The sequence below is a fragment of the Gossypium hirsutum genome, chromosome D06 (genome assembly GCF_007990345.1).
Source record: "Gossypium hirsutum isolate 1008001.06 chromosome D06, Gossypium_hirsutum_v2.1, whole genome shotgun sequence".
Classification (NCBI taxonomy): Eukaryota; Viridiplantae; Streptophyta; class Magnoliopsida; order Malvales; family Malvaceae; genus Gossypium; species Gossypium hirsutum.
In genome coordinates, this window is record NC_053442.1 from 13,339,987 (window position 1) to 13,346,205 (window position 6,219).

The window sequence follows — 6,219 nt, forward strand, 5'->3', positions numbered from 1 at the left end:
TATAGGTCCAAAATGGTCAATAAATTATTACTAATCATGTGCTAGTGGATGGTAATGATGATTGTGGATTAGTAAAGCAAATTAAGGTTAATTAAGATTAAAACATAGTTAATTAAACTAATTAAAATTTAATATATATATATATGTAAATTAGTGTAAAGAGAGATGAAGTATCATCTTCTCCAATCATCCAAACATCAAAACAAAGGGGAGGATGCCATTGTTGTTGTTGTTTTTTTTTTTAAATTGTGGCCTTAATTTCAAGTAAGTCCCTAGCTATTTTTCTTTGATTTTTATAAATTTTTTTATCTTGGAAGCTTTATTAAGATAACTCAAGGATCAATTTGATCAATTATTGAAGTTTTAAAAAAAAATCATTGTTGAGAATTGAATGATCTAGGTGTTAAATTGATAGAAATTAAACTTGGTATAAGAAATGACTTTATTGTAAAGTCTAATTGCAAGTTTTGTACATTAGGGACCAAACTGAATAAAATAAAACATTATTATAAAATTTCAATATGAATAGAAAATAGAAGGTTCCTAATAAAATAGGTGAAATCAGATTTTAATCTGATGGTCTAGATCGAAAGCTATGCTTATCCGGGCTCGGGGACTAAATTGTAAAATATGTGTAACATTGTAATTTATTGTGTTTTGAACTGGAATTTTACATTGTGTATTTTTAGATTATTATCCATAGCTAAAGATGATGCAAGACCGTCGAGAAGGAAAGAAAAGACGAGAGTCGGCGATAAGTGACGACAATCGGCGACGAGTGACATTAGCTTTCGGTTTGTCTCTCTATAACCCAAGATCAATGTAATTATTGCATATTCATTAAAAATTATGCATTATATAATGTTGAGGTGAGTTTTTAATGGTTATTGAGTTGAAATGCTATGGTTGAAATTGAATATCAAGACAGAGACTAAATTGAATAAAATAAAATAGAAAGTTATATGACATAACTGATATAGGAAATTGGTATGAAACTGAGTTGAATTATGTTATATTATATGATGAATTTATGTTAAATTAAGAATTATGGGATGTGAATTGAACTACGTGATGAAATTGGAAATTGGTTACTGTTAACTATACAGGTTTATACTTCGGTTTAGCCAATGATGCACTTATGTGCTAGTATATTTGCTTCAGTTTATCCGATGATGCACTTACGTTCCAGTATATTTGCTTCAGTTTATCCAATGATGTGCTATGCTTGCCAGTATAATTGCTTCAGTTCGTTTGATGATGCACCTCGTGTGCCAATAGAATTATTTCGGCTTGCTCGATGATGCACTATGTGTGTCAGTATCTTTTTTTTAATATATCCGATGTTGCACTATGTGTGTCAGTATCTTTTCTTTAATATATCTGATGATGCACTACAGTGCCAGATTGAGATGCAGGTTGACTAACCTATGTATTCTTCTTGAAATCCAAGTCATGTTAATAGGGAATATAATTTTTCAAATTAGCTAATTGATATTTGAAAATGAATTCGACATTATGAAATTGTATTACAGATACATATTTGCAATATACAATTATCGATAGCATGTGAAAGATCATACGAACCGATTAAATGAACCTAAAGGCTGATACGAAATGATAATAGTAGATTTGATTTTGATTCGAAAATGATATACAGACTTGATTGAAAAGTAATGTGAATGTTAAGTATATTGGTATGATATGTTAATTAGTTGTTAATTGTTGTAATATGTTTAGTTGGTTCTTTTGGCATAAATAAGGTATTTTGTAGCATATGAATAGTGTTATATGTATTGAAGAATGGCATGAGTTATATGTGAGTTAGTTGGTATTGAATTGGAAATTGATTGTATGCATTTGATTTGAAGTTTGTATTAAATTGATTTAAATCATGGAAATACCACTGAGCTTTATTGCTCAATGTACAATTTTATTTTTGGTGTACAAGTAAGGTTTGTGACGAGGCTGCAAGCATAAACTTCAACATCCGAACAAAGATCCTTCTTTTGTTAGTTATACGACATGTACCTAGGTTGAGTCAAAATTGGTATTTTGATTTGGTTATATGCTAAATGCATGGAATTGAAATGTTATAACTTATAATTAGGCATGTTTCATGGTATGAAAAGAGTCTAATTGGTTTTATGTTCATATACATATGTTTATAAGTGTCAATTAGTTAGATGAAGGATTTGAATGAATTAGTTGTATAATCAACTGAAATTGTTAAAATGATGATAACATGTATGTATAAATGTTCTTTAAGCATAATAGAATCCTACTAAGTATGTGGATTTGGTAGAAAAAATTTTGTGCAGGTAAATTTGAAAGGTTTTATATGTTTAAAAACAGGTACCAAAACTGGTTCTTTTGAAAACAGAATGTCATGTCACGATTTCGAATGGTGGTCGTCACAACGAGACCTGATTACCATGTCACGGTGTGACGCCAAAATTTGGTTGCTGCGACGAGGCTAGACAGTATGTTACATCGCAAAGTGGAACTCCTTTACATTGCAATGTCAATCCAAAGTTTTGAAGCTATTACAATTTGGTCCTAATTTGACATTAGGTTAGCAATAGAGCTTTCGTAAGCTCGTATAAGACTCGAAAATGAACACGAAATGTTGTATATGCTTGTTTAACTTATATTCAGATGTTTTATGTTATAAATTGAACTGTGAATTGATCGTAGTTGCTCTAGAAATGAATGTGGCACCTTGTAACTCGAACCTGACAATCGAGTCGAGTATGGGGTGTTACAATACAATTGAAGAATAAACTACACTTAGGGCAATAGATGTAACGACCCAATTTTCAGTGATGTTAGAAATTACGATTTTAGGACCTCATTTTCGTAAATCAAGTTAGTAAATATTAAATGGGAATATTGATAGAGTTAATATATTGTTGAATTGAAAAATGGCTAAGCGATTTAGCCAAAATTGTGTTTAATTAAGGTTTAGGGACTAAATTGTAAAATTTTAATTGCTATATGCTTTTAATTAGGATAAGGCTTGAGGACTTAAATAGTAATTATCTAAAAGACCAAAATGGTTATTTAACCATTTTTAGTCGTGAGATAGTGGACGATGAAGTCAAATTTGATTAAGTCTAAATTATGATTTAAATTATGTTTAATAATAGTTTAATTAATTAGTTATGTAACACCCCATACCCAGTCTGATTGCCGAACCTGAGCTACGAGATACTACAAATAAATCTAGAACAATTATATGCAATTTAAAACATTTAGGGCACGTTTGGTTCGCTGTATTGGATTAGAGGTGTAATGGAATAGAGGTGTAATAGCAAATCAACTGTTTGGTTGAATGTAATGGAATAGAGGTGTAATAGTAATCCTGTGTTTGGTTGAATGTAATAGAGGTGTAATAGCATAATGGAAAAAACTAAAAATGACTAGAATACCCTTAGCAGAAATTTGTTTAGGTAAATGATTATTGTTATTGTTATTAAATTTTAATAAGATTATTAATATCAATAATAAATAATTTAATCATATTTTAACATAATTATTATTAAATATATTTTAATTAAAATATATAATTTAATAAAATTCTTAATAATTAGCAGAAATTTGTTTTGGTAAATTATTTTATTTAAATTTTAATAAGATTATTAATATCAATAATAAATAATTTAATCATATTTAAACATAATTATTATTAAATATATTATAATTAAAATATATAATTTAATAAAATTATTAATAATTAATATTCTTATATGAATTTACTCAAACCATAATATATGATACTGTAAAATATAAATTAACATAATAATTATTAAATATATTATAATTAAAATATATAATTTAATAAAATTATTAATAATTAATATTCTTATATGAATTTACTCAAATCATAATATATGATACTATAAAATAAAATTTGAAATAATTAATATTAAATATATTTTAATTAAAATATATGATTTAATAAAATTTAAAATAATTATAACTAATAAATTATATTTTATGAATTTGTATAATTTAAAATAATAATTATTACATATAATTTAATAATAATATATAATTTCATAAAATTCTTGATAATAAATTTTCTTATATGAATTTATACAATTTAAAATAATTAATATTAAATATAATTTAATAGTGATATATAATTTCATAAAATTCTTAATAATAAAATGGTATTATATGAATTTACTAAAATCAATATACAACTTGAACATAATTAACTTATATTAAGAAAATGTTAGATGAAAATGAAATTGTACATTATAATCCATATGTTATATAGTTTTACATCATCAAAAAGTTTGAACATTGATATTTAATGGTAAGAAAGAAATTTTCTGACCCATTCCAATCGGGCAACAGAAGGTAAACTAAAGAAAACAATCATTTGAGTTGGATGATCGGGAATTTTACTCAAAGCATCATACCGCTGATCGTCGGTTAAACCTTCAATTGACCATAAGGCTGAATATAAATTCGAAGCTCTCTCTTCCATATTTTGATGTTCTTCTGACTTCTGCTGAACTACCACTTCGGAGGCAATACTCCTACTGATTTGCTCGCCAACGGCCTGGATTTTGTCCCCCAACAAAGTGGCAGCCTCATTAAATGAAGAAAACACAAAGTGGCAGCCCCATTCTAAATAAGAACCAAATCGCGATTCTATAGATTTCCAACCATATTGTCACAGCAATACTAATTCTTTTACGCCTCACACTTTGTGCAATTAAAGGCAGACGAGCCATTACTGCAACATTTTAAATTTAGAACACACTATCAAAGAATTGAAGTTGCAATTACACATTATCAAATAAAAATAAACAGCACAAATTTAGAACACACGAAGCAAAAAAATATCTATTAAATGATATCGTTGCAACTTTAATTTCTTTTCTTTATCAATCACCCAAATAATAATGAAAGAGTATATTTAATTACTGATGATTAGTTTAATTAAAGTTTTCTAATTTCAAAATAAATAAAATGAAGAATGAGGATTTGGTTTAATAATGAAATTGAAGTTTTAAAACTTTTATAACATTTTAAATGGTAATTTCATTTTGTAAAAATATAACTTTGAAGATGACTTATTATTTACAAGAATTGTTACTTATCTTTCTAGTTTCAATTTTAAAATACATGTTTAGCATTTTTCATCAAAAAATTATTATTATTAAAATTTCAGAATTCTATAGAATTTATTAATTTAACAGCCAATTTTGACTTTTTAAGTAAAATTATTAAAAATTTAAAAATTTTATTTATCATATTATATATACGTTAATTTTAAAAACTTCCTTACACTTTCACAATTATAATTTATGTATTATAGGGAAATCATATTATGAATGAGGAATATTTTATGTATAATGTAATTAACTTAAAATCTGAGATAGAATTAGACAATAAAAATTTCAGTCTATTTTGATTTCTATAATTAAGATAACATTATTTCCATTATAGGGGAAAAATAATGTTTTGAATCAATTAACATTTGTTTTAAATAACATGTATTGCGTGCATAAAAGGTTAATTATAACTATTTAAATTTTATTTCTTCAAAAACTTATATTAAAATTTAATATATTATGTATAATTGACGTAAAATTAATTGACCTAAAATTTGAAGGTTGATATTTTTTAGATTATAACTAAACTCATTATAATTTGGACATTTAAATATATTGATTAGTTAATTAAAATCACCCAAATTAATTGACCTAAAATGATATCGTATAAATATATTGATTAGTTACTTAAAGCATGTTCAATGTTTGAACATTACAGTTTGGACATTTAAATTTAAATTTAAATATAATTTCGTATAATGAAATTTAAGATCTAATAAAGCATGTTCAAAGTTTGATCATTGATTTATTTTTTTATTGATGATTAGTTTAGTTAAGGTTTTCTAATTTCAAAATAAATAAAATGAAGAATGAAGATTTAGTTTAATAATGAAATTGAAGTTTTAAAACTTTTATAACAATTTAAATGGTAATTTCATTTTGTAAAAAAAATATATAACTTTTGTCTCATTTACATGTACAAATTTATTATTAACAGTATTGTATTTACATGTACAAATAATTGTGATTTGAAGCCCATTATTTGTAGGCATAACGCTCTTTAAAAAATGTTACCTATTAGTAAAAACATAGAACCTATTTTAAATTCAAAAAGAACAATAATTATGCAGCAATAACCATAACCATACAA